The sequence below is a fragment of the Cryptomeria japonica genome, chromosome 3 (assembly GCF_030272615.1).
Source record: "Cryptomeria japonica chromosome 3, Sugi_1.0, whole genome shotgun sequence".
Lineage (NCBI taxonomy): Eukaryota > Viridiplantae > Streptophyta > Pinopsida > Cupressales > Cupressaceae > Cryptomeria > Cryptomeria japonica.
The window spans coordinates 473,625,704-473,648,154 of NC_081407.1; positions in this window are offsets into that span (position 1 = coordinate 473,625,704).

Consider the following 22,451-nt stretch of genomic DNA (forward strand, 5'->3'; position numbering starts at 1 on the left):
TGTCTCTTGTACACATCAACAGTTTGTTGATGATACAATTTTGTTGGGATATTCTTTTGTTAGTGATTGTTGCCTTCAAAGGTGCTCTCAGATCTTATTCCTTAGCTATTGGACAATAGGTTAATTGGGAGAAATCTTCTATTTACTTCATCAATACCTCATTATTAAGGTAGCAGAGGATTGCTAACATAATTGGATGTAAGGTGGAGCTTCTCCCCTCTACTGATTTGGGTCTCCCTCTTGGTTTGGATCCTCCAAACTCTTTCTAGAATTCATTAATTGATAAACTCAACAAAAAATTGGCAGGTTGGAAAGGATCTATGATATCTTAGGCTGGTAAGCTTCAACTTCTTCAAGCTACTCTTAAAAATTTGCCTGTTTATGCTCTTAGCTTGTTTAGTATACCGGTTAAATTTGCTGAAGCTTTAGAAAGAATTCTAAAAAGATTTCTTTGGTCTGGTGTAGAAGATAAGAAAAGGATAGCGTTGGTTGCCTGGGATAAAGTCTGTAATCCTAAGAGCAATGGGGGTTTAGGTATTAAAGTTCTCAAACCTTTCAACAAAGCCTTGCTTGCTAAATAGATTTGGAGGGCTTTTGGTATTAAGAAAGATTGGAGTAGGGTGTGGTTTGATAAATACATACATAACTAGCCAATTCATTCTCTTCTCTATTCTGAAGATATCCCTGTTGCTTCTTTTATATGGAATAGTATGATCAAATCTATAAAAGTTTCTAAAGCTGGAGCTGGATGGGTCCTTGGAAAAGGTGATAAAATCAAGTTTTGGGAGGATGTCTGGATTAAAGATGAACCTCTTTTTAACCAGGATTGTAGCCAATTCATTGAAGAATGCAAATGGAGGTATGGTTCTATGGTTTGTAATTATTGGAAGGAGAATAAATGGGTTAGACTTGATGCAGTTTATGCTGGATTTTTCATTGTTGCAGCAAGATTTGATGTCCTTTTGTGTTAGTAAAGATTTTGATGATGTGTTCCTATGGAAGAGCAATCCTAGGGGTAATTTTACTATTGCCTCTACTTATAAAAAAATTGTTACTCAGGCCTGCAACCCAATATGGACTAAAATTTGGAATAGATTCCTCATTCCTAAAGTTAACATGTTTTTTGGGCTTGCAACTCACAACAAGATTCTTACCATTGATAACCTGGCTCGAAGAGGATTCATGTTTCCTAATAGGTGTGAGTTATGTCAAAAAGAGGTTGAATTTGTGGATCATTTGTTTATTCATTGTTCTTTTACCTGGGAAATCTGGAGTAAAGTTTTGCTGCAATGGAAAGTTGATTGGGTAATGCACAATAGTCTTAAGGAATTCATCTTGCAATGGATCTTCCCTACCAAACTTCCTATCATTAAGACCCTCTGGTCCTTTGTTCTTCCTATGACCTGTTGGCATATCTGGAAGGAGAGAAACAATAGAATTTTTAGGGAGGCTAAGTGTTCTTCTTAGGTGGTTTTTGAAAAGATTTGCAGGGCTATTAAAGAAAACATCAATACCGTTCACAAAAACAACAAGCAGTGTAGCTATTTTAACATGATTGATAATGAGAAAGGCATCCTAACGGAATGTAAGTTGATACACAAGGTCTACAAATCTGATATGAAGAGCAAGAGAGATAATGTTGTTTGGAGGTTCCCTATTCATGATTGGGTTAAGGTGAACTTTGATGGTGCAGCTAAAGGTAATCCTGGGAAGGCTGGAGGGGGAGGAGTCATCAGAAATTCTTATGGTTTTTGTGTTGCTGCAATTGCCTCTCCCTTTGGAGTTCAAAACAATCATGTGGTAGAAGCTCTGGCAATGTTAAAATGTCTCCAGCTTGCTCAGAGTTTTAATTTAAAAAAAATATGGCTAGAAGGGGAATCTCTCAATATTATTCAGGCTATTAAAGGTATTAATTCCCCCTCTTGGAACATTCATAATATCATTGATAATGCTAAAAAATTGTTAGATGCCTATGATAGTGTGATTATTACCCATACCTTTAGGGAAGGTAACAAGGTATTTGATTTATTAGCTAATGAGGGGGTCATTTTAGAGGAGGATACTAAGTATATCAGAGAAGTTTCATTTAAGAATGGAGTCTGTGAGCAATTATTATTTGATAGAATCCATGGTACATGTTAATTTCATTATTACCTTTCTTGGTTCAGATCTCAATGATAGATATTGGAGTGATGTGGAGTGTCAGTTGATTACCTATTTAAGGCATTGTAATAATGAGCACCGGTGTGACGGGCCTAATTATATTAAGTGCTAGTTTATATTGAATGTCTTAAAAGACTATTCGAACAACAAGAAAATCACCTTGTTTTTCGATTCCAACGTCTTGTTTCTTCAGCATTTGGTTATTTTGTGCTCTGTTGAGGGTTTTGACTTGAATAGCTATTACATTATGTGGGGAATCTTAATCGCAATGAGCCTTCCAGCTATGATAACTGGAAAAGCGAAAGGAAAATATGGTGAAGGTTGCACAGATATGGATTCACTGATTACATGGAGAAACTGCACGGGAGTAAGAAGTCTATTTCACATGGTTTCGCCAAGGGCTGGAACAATAATAAAGTTACTCTATTTGGCCAGACATGGAAGCTAGATGAAGATTTGGTGGTGAAGGTTACAGGATTGCAGAAGGAAGGTATCAAATTCTACAGAGACCGCAAGTTCTCAGTGGAAGCTACCAAGAATTTCCCTAAAAATGAAGAAGAAAGGGCTCGGCTTGCTAAGAAGGACAATGTGTCCTACTACCTCCCTCACCAGGTAAAATATTTCTGGTAGAAAATGTTGAAAGTTTTAATGGAATACCTTACAGTTGATGGAAGGTTTTTGAAAGTTTACAATTACCACTTTGTCATCCTTAACCATTTTCGCCATGGCTCAAAGATTTCATTGCCCTTCTATTTGGCTTCTTCCCTTAACGATAGCCTGGCCAACCATTCCAAGAAACCTAAATCCTACCCCATTGCTCACCAAGGCCTTATTTTGTTAATTTATGAGCATTTGAAAGGTAAATCTAGGGCTAATAGGGATGACCCCTTTGTGGAGAATGCCCACATTTCTAAGGGTCATGATGGCTCTTATTTTGATGAAGATTCTTCTAATCTTCCTCTGCATAAGAAATTGAGGGTTAGTGATAAAGCTAAAGAATACATGAAAGAGAATGTTGGTTCTAAGAAGGAACAAGGGAAGGAGGTAGAAGAAGAGGTGGAGAATGAGCAAGAGAAGGAGGTTGAGGGCGAGGAAGGGGATGAGCAGAGAAAAGAGGATGTTGAAGAGCCAGAAGTGAAGAATAACCCTTATGTCTCGGATAGTAGGAATGATGTTCAACACAACATGGAGGAGGAAAACCCTAGGTCTATGGGCTCTTTTCCGGTTATGGAGAACGTGGATTCCATTCTGAATGCTACCAGAAATAGTACCCTGGAAATGTTCAATTTTCAGAAATGGGTGATTGATAACATCTCCAGTATTCAAAATAAACAAAGAGACCTGGATTATAAAATTGAGAACTTGATTAAGGATACCAACACTAAAGGTAAAGAGGATGTTGTGGAGGATACTAGTGATGCAAAGGATGAAGAAGAAATTTCGGACTGGCTGAAAAAAGATATGATTAAGGGAGATTTGAAGCATCTTGAAGATGTGGTGAGAATTATCAAAGAAAAGGGTGAGGTTGATAATGATCTGATAAACAAATGGATTACAAAAACTGAGAAGGCCTTGAAGAAATTCATGGAGCATAGTCTGGCGGTGTTGAAGGTGTCTTCTCAAAACATGAATGCTTTGGTTGCTTGTCTAGAGAAGAACAAGTGGAATAAAGATACAGTGATCATTGATGACGAGTCGACCTCTAGTTCTGTTCTACACTCCTCCAGATGCAGAACCAGGCAAACTACTAGTGAGTTGGAGATGAAGACCAAAGACACTCAATAGATGTAGGAAAACAAATAACTGAAAGAGGCAGCTAATGCGACAATGATGCTAGTTAAGGATGTGGAAGAGACTATAAAGATTTTCATCTGATATGTAATCTGGTTTTAGGATGTCAGTTTCTCATTAGCCTTGTGTTGTTCTTTTCCTTGGCTGCTATTTTTTCTGATGTTCTTTTGCAGCCTTTCTCTCTTTGTTTTGTTCTTCCTAGTTTATCTTTTTCTTATCTCCTCATTATGTAAGCGGGTTTTGGGTCCCTTAAAACCTGATTTTCCTTAATAAAAAACAGAGCAGCAAAGCAATGCTATAAAAGAAGTCATACGAAAAATTTGATTTCCTACAAGATTTGTTGTGAACATTGTGAGATTTTGCCAAGATCAAGGGCACAATGAAAAGTATAAAAGAGAGACAAAAGAATGACAAGAACAAATTGTATTCTCATCAATATGCAAATGATCAACTGGATTCACCAATATAATGAATATAGGCCTGCTTATATAGGCAAGGCCATATGGATGTACGAGCACATAGTCATGACATGTGGCTCAATGAGAAACAAGGGTAGGTAAGGAATACTAGGGGTAAGTAGGAGAAATAATATAATATTCCACAAGAGGTGGACGACCCACCGAATGTGGAGTGTAACAACAAAATAAGACCACAAAAGGTGGAATTTCTCCTACACGTTATATCCCTATGTGCACACTTCCCTAAGTGTCTCAAATCCAAACTACAAAGAGATGCATTATCCTAAGTTAACTTAAGTAAAGTGTAATAATATCCATAATGAATATTTATTTACACCAACAAACATAAACAATCTCATAACAAAGAAAAGTGAATTTGGGCCAGGGATGAAAATGCATGATTGGAATACCTTCATTAAGGTAATTCATGCTCTTGTGTATTTACTATATGTTTGTATAGTGCATGTACTTTTCATTGTATTATGTTAGAAAACAATGAAAAATATCATTTTATAATTGTTGTAGTACATTCTACCTCTATCTCTCCTAGACCAATTCGACAATAATGTCAAGCAAGTTATATATGATCTTGGAAAATACATGAGGTAAGTAGTGATATTTGTTCAATTTGTTGTATAGATGTTATATTTGTGATTTTTTTAACTTGTTATGTAATATATTATATATTATTTTGTAAAGTCTCGTTAATATATTTGCGTCTTGAATCTCTTGTAGGTGGTGTTGGAAATTGACACTCATTTGATTGGTTTCAATATGTTGTCATCGATGGCAACATATTCCGGTTTTCATTTCTTGGTTTGGTTGTTCAGTGGCACTAGCACCAGCACCGGCATCGATAGGTATCTTCACCGGTAGGAGTAATTTTATGGGTACCAGAATTGCAGGTCGACATAACTTCATCAGGATACTGATATTGGAGGGCGACATCATTTTGGGAGATCCAGCAATCGGCAATTGATTTTGATATTTATGTATGTATGTAATTGAGCCGACATGTATATTCATTTTGTAATCATCTATGTAAGTCGGCATAAGGCATGAAGGATTGCAAGGGTATATAGGTTAGTTGATTAGATCATTTTGTGATATGATGTAATGTAATATGAGTGAGAGAGAGATAATTGTAATGCAAGGAATGTTGATTATGTAAGAGGTTATTTCGATAAGGGTTTAGGGTATTAGAACCAAAATAGATAGAGCTTGAACTGGAACTCAATCAAGCATAGCAGATGCATTATATGAGTTCATTTTTATGTTTTCTTATTCAGAGTATTTGTAGTCAATAAGACTCCTTTGTGATGAGAAGCGTGCTCTAGGCTATAAGCCTTCTTGCAAGTGCAGGCCCCCATATTATGTAATATCTCTTCATATGGCCAGTGGATTGATATTGTGGGTCACAAATCCCACTGTGGTTTTTCCTCTTTGATTTTTTCCACGTATAATTCTCTATGTTATGGTATTAATTTATGTGATTGTCTTATTGATTGCTTTACTTCTTTTGATCTTATATGTACTAGTTTACCAGTTGGTGAATGCATATTATAATAGGGTTAAAATTGAGCATTCTGGTAGAACACTAATTCACACACCCCCTCTTAGTGTTCTTGGATTCCAACAATTGGTATCAGAGCCTTGTGCCTCGGAGGAAGTTTAATAGCTTGAGGGAGATCCTGAATCTGGAATCCATCGATATGAGTTTGGAGAAGCAACTTGAGGTAGCATTTGAAGATTATGATGCTAAAAGGATGAAGAACTTGAGGTTACAAGATTAATTGAACTCTATTCAGAAATTCATTCTTATCTTACAGGAAAGGTTGTCATTTGTTAAAGCTAGGAGGAAGGAACTTCTGCAAAATTAGGACAATGAAGAGAAATAATCCCTTATTGATAGATGCCAGAAGCTGAGTCAGGAGAATATGGTCATGAGGAATGAAATGCAAGCCCTAACTATGAGGATTTCAAATGAGATTGAAGACTAGAAGATGAATGAAGAAAATCTTGGGAGATCTCCAAAAGACAAATCTGGAGAATGCATTCGGTTGGTTCATGAAAATAATATGTTGAGAACTGACTTACTGCAATCCCAAAGTAATGAACAAGAACTTGAAAGACATGATAATTCTAAGAGATGATCTGGCTATTGCAAGTGAGTATAAGGACAAATTCAAGGTTAGTTTAGCACAACTTGATGAATTATTCAAAAGTCAAAGACGGAATGGAGATTCCAGTGGACTTGGATTTAAACAAGGTCAAAGCTCTGGTACTGCAAATAGAGATCAAAACCTTGAATAAACTTAATGCTTACAAATTTAATGGTAGATGTTTTATTTGTAATAAATTTGGTCACATGGCTAGGCAATGTAGAAATGGAGAAAATCAGAACTATAATTCTGCTCTCGATCAATGTTCTAAATGCAATAAATATGATCAAAAGACAGAAGATTGTAGAATGAATGTTAAATGTTATGCATGTAGAAAATTTGGACATATGGCTAATCAGTGCAGGTCAAGCAATTCAAAAGAACAATGTTACATGTTATGCATGCAAAAAGGTTGGACACACAACTAAGTTCTGTAGAAGTAGAAATCCACCGGTTAACAATGATGGATCAAATGATAAAGGAAAAGAGAAGGTCAATAAAATCCAGCAAGATCATATCAAGAAATGGGTCAAGAAGTTAGATGATCAATCAGCAGATGGAAATACTTTGGTTACTCAATCAGCAAAGGAGGTTTCTCCTGCACCGACAGGAAGCTCATTTGGTAACTGAGGTAGATGCCTTAGGGGCAGGCAAAATTCATAATAATACTTCTTAAGCCCTAGGAAGAGGTTCTAGAAGATGTTCTACACATTGGAAATGCTTATCCGGCATGGTGATTTTCGATCGAGATCCAATATCTTTCACCAGAAATCATTCATATGAATGATAGATTAGGGTTTCTTGAAGGTTAAAAGGTTGAATCCACTTCATTTTTTATCACCTTGCATTCAGAGCGATACAGAGCGAATCTAAGGAGATTTGGTATGATCAATATCTTCTTCAGCAATTTCACCAACGATCAGAAGAGTTCTTTAGGGTTTCACCAGCAACTATTTCTCAGGTATTTATCTTTCATCATGGAAGTGGGATCATCCTTTGCACCTAATTTTATTGCAAATCCTACTGTTGTTGAGGTTAAGGATCATCTTAGGCCAACTTTCAAACAATGTCTACATATTGCCACCTTGGATGATTCGGTTGGCATTTTTTCTCGTGTACTGGAAGGAGTGTATTGATATGGTTGGTAAGCCCACACGGACAGAGCTTAAGTATAAAGATTCATATGCTCACATGCTTAATGGACTTGTATCTATTTTTGGCACATTTAAATCAAGTTGGGATACTTAACTAGAGCTTTTGGAGAAATCCTATCTGGAAATTTTCAAATATATTCAACTCCAGTAAGGTGTTTTGGGACATTCTTTGTATAGTCTTTCATTCTTCGTCCTAATTTTTGGTATTTTCTTGGCATTGATATCAAAGGGGGAGGTATAGGTGAAAAATATATTCTTGACATCGAGAGGTATGGAGTATTTTGTTCAGATCATGATCACAGATGGATATTCAGCTCAGGGGGAGCAGTCTCAGAGTGAAACCTACAGATGGAAACCATTATCATTTTTCACATGAGTGTTGCCATCAATGCCAAAGGGGGAGATTGTTGGCAATTGACACTCATTTGATTGGTTTCAATATGTTTTCATTGATGGCAACATGTTTCGGCTTTCATTTCTTGGTTTGGAATCTATGGGTACCGGCATTGCAGGCCGACATAACTTCATCAGGATATCGGTATTAGAGGCTGACATAATTTTGGGAGATCCGACAATCGGCAATTGATTTTGATATTTATGTATATATGTAATTGAGTCGACATGTATATTCATTTTGTAATCATCTATGTAAGCCGACATAAGGAATGAAGGATTGTAAGGGTATATAGGTTAGTTGATTAGATCATTTTGTGATATTATGTAATGTAATATGAGTAAGAGAGAGATAATTGTAATGCAAGGAATTTTGATCATGTAAGAGGTTATTGCGGTAAGGGTTTAGGGTATCAGAATCAGAACAAACAGAGCTTGAACCGAAACTCAATCAGGCATGGCAGATGCATTATATGAGTTCAGTTTTATGTTTTCTTATTCAGAGTAACTGTAGTCAATGAGACTCCTTTGTGATGAGAAGTGTGCCCTAGGCTGTAAGCCTTCCTGCACGTGCAGGCCCCCATATTATGTAATATCTCTTCATATGGCCAGTGGATTGATATTGCGGGTCATAAATCCCACTGTGTTTTTTCCTCTATGAGTTTTTTCACGTATAATTCTTTGTGTTGTGGTATTCATTTGTGTGATTGGCTTATTGATTTCTTTACTTCTTTCAATCTTATATACACCAGTTTACCGGTTGGTGAATGTATGTTATAATAAGGTTAAAATTGAACATTTTGGTAGAACACTGATTCACCCCCCCCCCCCCCCCCCCTCTCAGTGTTCTTAGATTCCAACAGGTGGTTGTCATATAAATAAATTCATAAAGAAGATATAAAATATTGGAAGAGAAAAATTCCTCTTCTAATGTGTGAAATGCAAAAGTGTCTACCTTCAACTTTTTTCAATGCACAAGAACACTACCTCATACACCAAGTTGAGGAGATTGAATTGTGTGGACCTGTACAAACAAGGTCAATGTGGATGGTTGAGAGGAACTTGAAATTTTTGAAGTCTTTGGTTTGACAAAGAGCACATCTTGAGGTTTCTATGATGGAGGGATATATGATATACCAAACTATGGTGTACATTACTGAATACCTTCCTAAGTTTGCGACAAAGATCCATGTAGATCGTATTTGGGATCCCAACTCCATTAACAAATTTGAAGGGGGGTACCTGATTGTGAAAGGTAGAATGAGGAAAGTGAGAGGTAATTATTTGATATTGCAGTTATTTTATATATATTGTAGTTAATTTATTCGTAATCTTCAATATACTTCAATTGTAAATTTCTAGTAATTTTTTATATAGTTGCTCGAGAGTGGGATGCACTACATTTGTATGTTGCAAACAATCTTGATTGGATGATGGTATGGATTCAACGATGTCAACAATCTTGCCACGCATTAACATGGGAAGGCATGGCTTCATTGGTTAAAGAAGCTCACTGTAATGGAGATTCCAGTGTTACACAAATGGAAATTGATTTAGCATATGGTTTAAGAGATAAACAGGTATGCATAAATATATTAATCACCCATATTATTTAATTTTTTTCAATTGTAATGATGTACATATTATATGTGTTTTACATTTTGTAGGTGAAACACCACAAGGCTATGTGGTGCAATGGTCATAAATTTTGCATCAAAAAGTTGGATGACACGAAGAAAACTTGTGATTCTGGAATAAGTGCAGTATTTCAGGTGACTAACGTTTTGTCTAGAAGCAACATACATCCTCAAGTCTCAAAAAATCGATACTATGGGATTTTGGATGATATACTTGAGTGTGACTTTAGGTCCTTTAAATTAGTTATTTTTATCGTCAAATGGTACAGGCTACGATTGAATGAAAATGATCCTGATAGAACTGTTATTGAACATGATAATAGATTTACAATGGTTAATACAAGATCATTTGAGCGAGCTGGAAATGAGCCCTATTTTCTTCCAAGCCAATGTGAGCAGGTATTTTACTCAGAGGTTCCTCATAAACCAGGTTGGTCATTTGTTGTTAGACATGATCCAAGAGGAAGTTTGGTAAAGTATAATGTGATGGAAGAAGAAGATATCGAAGAAGTAGAAGATGATGTAGATGATGATCATGATTGATAGTTAATTGATGATGTTCCTGACAAAAATGTTCATGAAGAAGAAGAAGAAGATGATGATGATGATGGCCATGATGATGATTTGGATGAAGAAGAAGATCAATTACATGAATGAAATGTATCGGTATTTGATTAGTATATTATCTAATGCCACCCGTAGGAGATGGAGATAGATAGAGTGTCGGCTAGCCCTCATTTTGTGTGACATTTTTTGAAGTTTGTGTTTATTTATTGAATGTGGACTATTTATTAGCTATGTGATGGATGGTGATTTATGATACATATGTGATGGATTACAACATCTTTATGATGATACATATGTGATTTATGATACATATGTGATGGATTACAACATGTTTATGATGATACATATATTTCTATTATTACTCATATATTTAATGTATTTATTGTTTATCACATTGCAAATGTAATGCTTATGATGCTCAATTGTTGGCGTTGATTACATGTATATATTTTGTGTGATTTTGTCATCCTTGGTGGAAACAGGTAATTGACTACAGACATCGTCAACCCTTTTGTTGAGGACCCTGCACTTTCTAAATAAATGAAAGGTGAGGAATTAAAAAATATACAATGATTATGATGTCTTCATATTGTTCATGTAGTCTACTATGTAATTTTTAGCATACATATCATGTAATGCTTATGATGCTCAATTGTTGGGGCTTATTACATGTATATATTTTGTGTGATTCTGTCATCCTTGGTGGAAATAGGTAATTGACTACAAACATCATCAACCTTTTTGTTGAGGACCCTGCACTTTCTAGATAAACAAAAGGTAAGGAAAAAAATATACAATGATATGATGTCTGCATGTTGTTCATGTTGTCTACTATATAGTTTTTAGCATACGTATTATGTAACTTTTAGCCAACATAAGATAAATGAATTACATATGCAGTAATTTGAACCCCTTTGATGAGGATCATGCACAGTGTCATGGATCGACAGGTATAAGTCAATATAGCCTATAGAAACCATTTATTAATTGCTTGCTTTCTCTTTAATAATAAGCCAAGTTTTAGCAACAATATTTTGTCAAAACATTGATTTTTGTTCTCATCGAAACCACATGTTAAAGCTCATTCCAACTTCTCGACCCTCCTATATGCTTTAAGTATGAGGAAGACTATTTTTATGAATTTTTATAACTCCAAAATTACTAGGAAAACAAACGAACCCTATTTTTCAGAACTAGACATTAGCAACAAATCTAATGCAGTTATCAACACTTGAGGCCCCAATTGGGCTTATTCAATTTTTAATCTCAACATCAACTTTAGGGCTGACTTCTTCATCAACATTACCCTCATTTGCAAAATATCAACAACATATGGTGAACCATCTATTATAAATTCATTTTGTCTCTTGGACAATAGAGTCATTCACTTGCAAACCCTACGTATAACTCTGAAAGACAAATTTTAAATCCTCCCTTGGATGGATCTATCAATTACCCAACCCTCAACATTGCAATTAAATATCTTCAATCACAGTTAGTCTGATTGAATTTAACTTTCACAGAAAACCAATCAAAATAAAATGCAAATTTGTCTCAAATACACTTTATATTCTTCTAACTTGTAATTATAATAAAACATCTTCACACAAGGATTTAAGATAACAACCACTTACTTTAAATGGTTATAATAGAGAACTGATTTGAAAATAAAGAATCCACAACACAATTGAAAATAAGAATACTGGTTTTCTTTTTATTATCTTGAAAATAAATTCTTTGACTTGAAACATAGAGATATACATCAAAACTTTTTTCTATAGCTATCTATTTATATCTTCTAAAACTTGTTCTCATCAAATTATTACATTGAATATTATATAATATGCCAAAGGGTCATTACCTTTGATTGAATTCTTTTGAGAATAGATGAAACCTACAACTAATCATCTAGCTAAGCATAAATGCACATTAGTTAAATGTGCTAGATACTTCTCATTATATCTAGTATCACAATCATGGATTGTGTCTCAGGCTTCCACCTCCATCAGGACCATGCTTTCCATGTAGTCCACCACCTTATCAACATTCTAGTTTTTAGCTTCTTTCAGTGCACTTTTGAGTATATGTTAACATTCACAGATCCAGATCATTTTCTCTTTCTACTCTCCATCTTTGTTGAGTAGGGATGGAATATTATATGTGCTATTATGGAGGAAGGCTGCTCCTTCTTCTCTTAACTCTCTCAGGTATTCTTTGTGAGCTTTCATCAAATCCTCACAGTTCTGCATTGCATCAGGTTGTGCTTCATCTCCATTATATAACTCCTGGGATCTCTCATGCAATCACTTATCCAACCGTTCATGTTCTTCAATAACAATGTGGTTCTTGTTGTATATGTCCCAGTACCTATCCATCCAAGTCATCATATTAGTGAACCTTCTCTGAATCAGGATTGACATGGTTTCATTTTTTGTTGTTTTCAATTGAGCCTGCAGCTGATAGTTTTCTTCTTTCAATTTACCAATCTTGGTCTGGGGTTGTGAGAACTCTCCCTACATAAACAATGTATGTGGCTCCTTTTATTTTAACATTTGTTTAAAATGATCAACCTTTGTTCTCATCCTGACAATTTCAAGCTTGTTTGATTGATTCTCCTTCACCAAGAATTGAATTTGCGCCTTGTTCAGTTTGGCTATATTTACTCCCAAATCTATTTTCATTATGATATATGTCTCACCAACTTGTAAGGTCATGATGTGTCTGAAATTTTTTTGAGTATCAATAACCATAGGCTTCTTACTTGGGAGATACAGTGACCATATTAACATAGAAAGTTTGTCAAGGTTATATAGTGATCCCATGTACACTTGGGTCACACCCTCAGGAGACAATTTGTGCTTGACATCAATATCATGAAGAAAACTATCAAATATTAGGGCTGAATTCATATCCCATCCAGGAAAGATCAAAACACCTACATCTTTGAGAAGCTTCCTTCCTCTTTCAAGGGTCATCAGGGCCATTTCTAGTGCTACTTCATTTTCTAAGGTGGCTGATAATTATTTTTCATTTGAGGTATTGACCTCATCAACACTCTCCCTGATTGCTTTTCTTTTTATTTTGTACAAGAATGACATAAATTCAGGAGATGTTATAAAATCATCATTAGATATAAAAGTATCACAGGTCAATTGCCTTGGATCATCCTCTACATGGATTCTTCATTAGGATCCCTAACAGGTGACACATGTTCTTCAATCAGTATCTTGGAGAATTATTCAAATGAAATCTCATCTTCTTCTGACTCCTCCTCCTCCTCTGAAGATGATATATCTACAGTTTGTTTCTCCCTACTCTTTTGTTCAACATCTCTGTTATGATCATCAATAGCCATTTCAGTGTCCTCCTCATCTAGATTCCTTATTAAATCATCCCTTAAATATGGGATGTGTTCATAATCACCCAGTCTTTGCTTCTTCCTCACTAAATGAATATACCCTTCTGGGTCAAAGTTTTTCCTTGGAGCACCCAATTTCATGTTATAATGGAATAATTTGTTCCATGTGAGCTCTTGTCCTTCTCTCTCATTCACAACAAACCTACCAACACATAGATTCATGGACAGAAAGGATTACTTATCATGTGAATCTAAATGCATATAATTCAATTCCCCGATTTGCCTTTGCCTTGTGATCTCTAGATAAGCTATTCTATTAGGAACCATTTTAGGCAGCAATAGTGGGGCACTCTCAAAGCCATAAACCCTCATCATGGTTACATCAGAGAAACAATACCAATCTCCCCAATTATGTTTAACAGTCTCTGGTCCTCCAAAATGTATAGGCCTTAAGAATATCTTTATATCTTCTGAAAGTGCGAAGTTGCAAGGGTAATTATAAAACCTGTAAAGTGTTTTAACAAAAAATTCTTCAAAATGATTGTAATTTGACCTGACAAATCTGCAATCCCATATTGAAGTCCATAATTGGACTGGTAGAGAATGGTTGTCATCATCATATCTTCTTATCCTTATTTCGTTAGGCCATAGACCCATCTCTTGCCCATAGAACAACACCATATGCATGAGCAGGGAATAGTGTGCAAATTAAATCTTTGAAGAGTCCTTCTGGATGGCTGTAAGTCCCATCACAAGTTGGTCTGCTACGAATGTGGTAAAATCAAACTCTCTGGCCTTTTGGGATTGAATGTCCACTACAATAATCATGGATTCGACTCTCATAAAGTCTGGAGTATTCAACCCTAATACCTAACCAATTGAGTAATATGTGTATTTATAATAGTCCTTAAACAAGTTTACATGAAATGCCAAACCTTCTAACATAATGTGACTATATTTGTTTTAAATAATCAAGCAATCATAACAATGCACATGATGTTGGAATGCAGCTTGGATAGGGTGGAACACAACCTGCATATTATGAAGGTCGTGGTGTGCATCCCGGTACTGGAGGTATTCATGTGCTAAACAAAAAAAATTTATGTAATGATTAATACAGTTAAACATCTTTAATTGAAATTCATGTAGTAATTAATGTAACCTTTTTTGTTTTTATTTTAGAGCATGTATACCATGGTGACCAAGTTGAGCATGATCTAGGTAGACAACATCAAGAACATGATGGGGCCCCACCAGGTAAAAAGGACCATTGTTATTCCTTTAAATGGATTTAATTGCAATTGTTGTATTGATTAATGTATCCTTTCATGTTTCAACTCCAAAGGATTTAGAGGGTGTTTAGGATGTTGAGGATGAGGCAAGACAAAATGATCAGGAAGATGATGTGGCCCCATCAGGTAAAGAGCATCGTTGTAATTTTCTTTTAATTAATGAAATACTTGTAACAATAATAATAAAACTCATGAATTTAACCCATTTCTTTGTTATTGCAGTGGACCCCACTTTGTATAAGCATCCTCATCGTGAGTACAGGACTAGGCATACATGTAAGGATAACCGATGAACAACTAAGAGGGGGGGGGCGAGGGTGAATCAATTGTTAATAGATTATAACTTTTAATCCACAATACAACCTTAAGCAAATCAAGTACCAGTAAAGCATAGATAGATGTCGGTAGGAACAGATACCGGTAAACAATACAACTTAACAATTAACCAGATAATCAATGCAAAGCAACCATACCACATAACACCATGATTTGTACGTGGAAAACCTGGAAAGGGAAAAACTATGGTGGGAAGCCTACCCACAGTTAGATGATACTTCTGCAGAAAGTATGTGTTACAATGAGGGGCCTGCACTTGCAGGAAGGCACACTACCTAGAGCGTACTGCTCATTACAAAAGAGTCTCATTGACTACAGAGAGGCTACAACGTTCTCAAGATAAATGGACAACAATCCAATATAGTGAACTACTAGAAATAGCATCTACCATGCCTAATTATAGTTCCGGTTAAGCTCAATGTCAGAGGACTAAATACTCTTCTGAATCCAATTCGATCACCAATGATCGATCAACTCCTCTGCCTAAATGATATTACAATATTCGCACATTACATTCCTTGACCATGACCTTTCCAATAACCATGATACTTTACAAAGAGTTTTTCTCTCTTATTTATACAAACCCCAAGGCCTAAACCAATTAGGTCAGCCACCTAAAGATATTACAATAATATCATTACATAATTCCATTTACAATGATATGCCATGGCAGCTTAAGACCAAAACAATAATAACAAATCCATAAATCATCTTGAATCATCCAGGTAGCGTGTAGAGTACATGCTAGCATGAAACCGATCCATAACCTAGATAGGTACTAGACCTATTCTGGGTCCACCACGCCAAAGCAATGTCTTCAAGAATTTCAAGCACAATCAAAGAACATCTTCAGCATCCTGAAATCCTCAAAGAAGCTGTACCAACACCAATTGTGCATCCTGTCATGATTTCTTAATGAAATCTCTGTCGGTAAGGGTTTACCAAAGTGTATGATAACATTAAATTACCAAGCCAATACCAACTGACCAAAACATTCTCATGGAGCATATAACTCATGAAATACAATATACTTCACTGATGCAAACATGTCGGAAGTGTCAACAGATAATCTCTTCTATCGGTAACACTAGATCTTCTACCGGTAACCAAAACTTGTCTATCGGTAACCATCCATATCAGCTAGTGTTGAAATCAATGACAAAACATCAATGCAACACATAATCAATTCATCCATAATGCCAACAATCACCCCCTTTGGAATTGATAGCAACACTAGATGTGAAAAACATCTAAGTACCAAGAGATGCCAAAAAAGTCTCCCCCTGTGGAAGATAACCAACAATCAATAGCTCTCCCCCTATGAATGATATCTTTGTAAGGTTTAGAATGATTTTTCACATTACTATCACTCCCCCTTTGACATCAATGCCAAAAACCTGACAAAAATATCAAAGCAATGATATAAACCTCTGAATCTCAAAGCTAACTACTCCCCCTGAGTAGTAGCACCACTCATCAGTGCCAGAATGAATAATATTTCTAATAATACATGTCAGATCGATAAGAAAATTCATCAATCAAGTCTCTACCAGAGGGGCAGAAACCCTTAACCTGACTCTTAAATATTCAAATGATTCCTTAGACAACGGTTTAGTGAATGTCTACAATATGTTCTTTAGTGTTCACATAAACCAATTTGACTTCCTTTGCTTCTACCTTGTCATTCAGAAAGTTATACTTTATTGAAATATGCTTAGTCTTAGAGTGAAATAATGGATTCTTAGACATGTCAATAGCTGCAGAGTTATCACAGTAGATAACTACCGGTTCACTACAATTTACTCTGATATCCTTCAACATTTGCTTCATCCACAAAACTTGAGTGCAATTAGTTGCTGCTGTAACATACTCAGCTTCTGCAGTAGATAAAGAAATGCATGACTATTTTTTGCTTATCCATGAAACTAGTTTCTTTCCAAGAAAGAAAGATCCACTAGAAGTGCTTTTCCTATCATCAGTATCACCTACCCAATCTGAGTCAGTATATGCATATAAAGTGAAATCATCATTTCTAGAATACCATAAACCATATTTTGTTGTTCCTTGCAAATACCAGAATATCCTCTTTATTGCACATTCATGATTTTCTTTAGGATTACTTTGATATCTTGAAACAATACTTACTACATTCATAATATCAGGTCTAGTCCGAGTTAGATATAACAGACCACCAATCATAGATTTATACCTTGTCGGATTTACCGGTGTAGAAGTATCCTTGATAGATAATTTCTCACTTGTAACCATAGGAGTACTGACCGGTTTGGAATTCTCCATACCAAAAATTTTCAACAATTCCCTCAGATACTTAGCTTGACAGATAAAAATGCCTTTGTCAGTTTGAGTAATCTACAAACCTAAGAAAAATTTCATCTCACCAATCATGGACATTTCAAATTCATTTTTCATGTTGTTAGCAAATTCCATGCACTGTTTATCTTCTCCTCCAAAAATGATATCATCAACAAAAACTTCAATAATCAAAATATCATTATCAGTGATCTTATAATATAGATTACTATCAGCACTGCCTTTAGTAAAACCAAGCTTCAAAAGATATTTATCCAACCTTGCATACCAAGCTCTAGGAGCCTGTTTCAAACCATATAAAGATTTCTTCAATCTGCAAACCATGTCTTTTTCATCTATCAGTGAAAATCCATTAGGTTGCTCAATGAAAACTTCTTCCTCAAGCTCACCATTTAGAAATGCACATTTGACATCCATTTGATAAACCTTATAGTTGTTATAAGCTGCATAGGCAAGAAATAGTCTAATAGCTCAATTCTAGCTACAGGTATAAATGTCTCACCATAATCAATTCCTTACATTTAAGAATATCCTTTACAAACCAATCTAGCCTTGTTTATTATAACTTGACCATCCTCATTCAGTTTATTTCTAAAAACCCATTTAGTTCCAATAACATTCTTATTTTTAGGCTAAGAAACTAAAGACCAAGTTTCATTCTTTTCTATTTGATCTAATTCATCTTCCATATCCTTTAACCAATATTTATCCTTACAAGCTTCAATAATAGTTGCTGGTTCAACTTGATAAATAAGACATACCTCTTCATTTGCCAGTTTTCTTCTTGTCATAACTCCCTTGTTTCTATCTCCAAATAATTTGATCTTCAGAATGATTTAATCTTAGATACCTTGGTGTCTTTTGAACTTCAAGTTCACTTCTCTGATCATCAGTCATAGTTGAACTTTCTAATTGTGTCGGAGTAACTGTCTCAGCTTCCTGTACCGATTGAGGCATTTTCAGTTCAGTTATGATCATTTCCACTATCGGTTCCCTATCATATGATATAGAATGATTTATGTATTGTTCATCCACTTTCACATTAGCACTCTCAACAGTTTTCTGCAATCTTTTGTTATAACATTTGTATGCTTTTCTCTAAATTGAATAACCGATAAATATCCCTTCATCACATCTAAGATCAAACTTTCCAATTGAATCATCTCTTTTGATATAGCATTTATTTCTAAATATTCCAAAATACTTAACAATATGTGTATGTCCAAACCATAGTTCATAAGTGGTCTTACCGGTTTCACCTTTGATGTGAACTCTGTTGAATATGTAGACTGTCGTACTCACTGCTTATGTCCACTAGATATGAGGAAATTTGGCTTACATCATCATAGATCTAGTTGCATCCAAAATGGTTATGTTCTTTCTTTCAACTACTCCATTTTGTTGAGGAGTCCTAGGTGCAATTAGCTATCTCTTGTTTCCATTTGTCTCACAATAACTGTTAAATTCATGAGAAGTGAATTCACCACCATGATATGATCTTAGAAATTTGATTTTCAATCCAGTTTTTGTTTCAACCTTCGCTTTAAAGATCTTGAATTTTTCAAAGGCTTCAAACTTATCCCTTAGAAAAGTCACCCGCATCATTCTAGAGTAGTCATCAATAATCAACATGAAATACCTATCACCTTGAAAGCTTCTAGTCCTTGTTGGACCACATAAGTCAGTGTGAATCAAATCAAGTACATCATTATATTTATCATGTATGCTCTTAAAAGAACTTTTGGCTTGCTTACCCAATTGACATTCCTTACATACTGGATTATGAGGCTTTGTAATCTTAGGTATATCTCTAACTGCCTTAGTTGAACTGATCTTAACAATGCAATCAAAATTAACATGACACAACCTCTTATGCCATAGCCAATTCTCATCAATATAAGCAATCAAAAATGTCTTATTACCAATATTCAAGTGAAAGATATTACTTCTTGTCTGAATACTGATTGCAATTTCCAAACCAGTCTTGTTAATGATTTTGCATTTTCTATCTTTAAACTGAAGTTGAAAACCCTTATCAACTAATTGACCAACACTCAAAAGATTATGCCTTAAACCTTCTACATAATAGACATTATCAATGGTATGCTTACCATCGAAAGAAATAATACCTCTAGCTTTTATCATACATGCCTTGTCATCTCCAAATCTAACTTGACCATCATTGTATTCTTGCAGGGACAGAAATTTTCATTTATCTCTAGTCATGTGATGTGAGCATCCACTATCAATTACCCATTCATCCTTATCTTCAACTTTTGTTACCAGGGCCTTCTCTTCATTTTTGATAGCCGGTTCTGGTTCATCTTCCTTCAAAGCATAGAACACCTATCCTTTTCCATTTCCAGATCCACTAGTAGAGTCTTCTGCCAGTTCATCTCAAGAATCATCAGTTACTCCTTCCTCATCTTCTATGCAACATTGTTTATTTTTCTTGAATCTATATCTGTTTGGGTTAGTCTTAAAAGTTTTCTTAACTCTTTCCTCAAACCTTGTATTCCTTTCAGGACATCTAGATGCAAAATGACCAATCTTATTACATGCAAAACATTTAAAAGGTGTTTTTCCTTCATACTTACTTCCAGTTGGACCTTTAGGTATTCTTCTAGCAAACAAGGCTTCAGGTTTCTCAAGCTCTTCATCTTCTTTCCTCATGTCTTCCAATTCTTTTGCATATAGGTCTCTCTAATCACTTTTTCTGGTAGATGTTGATGATGATGCATGGAAAAAAGGTTCAAACTTTACAACTCCAGAAGATCCAAATTCTTCAAGCTCAAAAGCGGATAATTTCCCAATCAGAATATCTCTATTGACTAAAGTGTTTGCCATTGTTCTTAACTCATTAATTGCAGTTGCCTTCATCTTGTAAGCCGGTGGAAGGGATCTAAAGACTTTGGAAACTATTTCATCTTCACTTAGAAATCCTCCACAACATTGAATTCCCTTAACAATCTCAATTACTCTTTCCATAAACACAACAATTCTTTCATTTTCTTCCATTTTCAAGTTTTCATACCTTACTCGGTAACCATCAAGTTTAGCAATTTTGACAGTAGGGTCACCTTCATTCAAAGTTTTCAATTTGTCCCATATAATCTTAGCCAATGATTTTTCAGTCAATCCCATAATCTATTGATCAGTAAGTGCACACAAGAGGGCTTCTCTAGCTCTACAATCATTTTCAATATTCTTATCCAGGTCTGCAGGAGCAGGATTGCCAGATTTCGGATCATAAGGTGTGTATCCTTTCTTAGTGATCTCCCAAATATCCTTGCCAAGACATCTAAGATGAGTCTCCATTCAAATTTTCCATATCCCATAATTTATTCCATCAAGCTTAGGGATTTCTCTTCTAAAAATAGTTGTCGGTGGATTAGAAGTGTTAGTTGCCATAGGATCTATCTCAAGCAGTTAAGCTTCCCCAAAAGAGGACCAAAGCTCTAATACCAATTGTTAGGATAACCGGTGAACAACTGAGAGGGGGGGGGGGGTGAATCAATTTTTAACAGATTATAACTTTTAATCCACAATACAACCTTAAACAAATCAAGTACCGATAAAGCACTGATAGATGCTAGTAGGAACAGATACTAGTAAACAATACAACTTAACAATTAACCAGATAATCAATGCAAAGAAAAGCAACCATACCACATAACACCATGATTTGTACATGGAAAACCTGGAAAGGGAAAAACCACGGTGGGAAGCCTACCTACAGTCAGATGATACTTCTACAGAAAGTATGTGTTACAATGAGGGGCCTACACTTGCAAGAAGGCACACTGCCTAGAGCGTACTGCTCATTACAAAAGAGTATCACTGACTACAAAGAGGCTACAACCTTCTCAAGATAAATGGGCAACAATCCAATAGAGTGAACTGCTAGAAATAGCATCTACCATGCCTGATTACAATCCCGGTTAACCTTAATGTCGGAGGAATAAATCCTCTTCTGAATCCAATTCGATCACCAATGATCGATCAACTCCTCTGCCTGAATGACATTCATCCATAATGGCAACAATAAATTAACTAGATCATGAGCAGATTGCAGAAGAATTGAAGAGGGGACAAATGATGAAGACAACGATGGTCTAAATAGTCTTTACCTCCAAGATTCAAAAAGAAAGAAAAAAAATGATTGTAATATTATTATATGTTAACAACTAGATTTTATGTGTTAATGAATTATAATGAATGATATGTGTTAATGAATGTTGATGAATGTTACTTGTTAATGAATATTAATGAATGTTATGTGGTAATATTGAATGTCATGTGATAATGAATGAATTTTATGTTTCATTAATGGATGAAAGAATTTTAGACATTAACAGGGAATTTAGACTGATATTAGGGGGGGAGGTGCCAAATGAGCTTCCACCTTCATGTGGTTGGCCTTGTTAAGTAGAGAATATTAAACTATTCTTGAAACAAAGAGAAGCTCAATAAGGTAAAACACTTTTCAATATTTCATTATGCTCCACTGTTATTCTTATTGATGCTAAGTGTGTCAACTTGAATCTCATCCTTAGAATACTACCTGCAACATGTTAGTTTCAAAAAATACAAAGGAAATACTACAGGAAATCCAAATTCAACCAATGAAACTACATGAAATACATATAAAATAAAATACTTTTATTACCTTGATGATTTATGTCTCATTATGTCCTAACTCCACTATTCCTGGTTGTAGATGGTGTTCTCTCACACAAGCACTGATAGCTTCCAAGATGGCATATGAAGAATGGACTAATAACTGATAGTTAACTAATGCTTTGATAT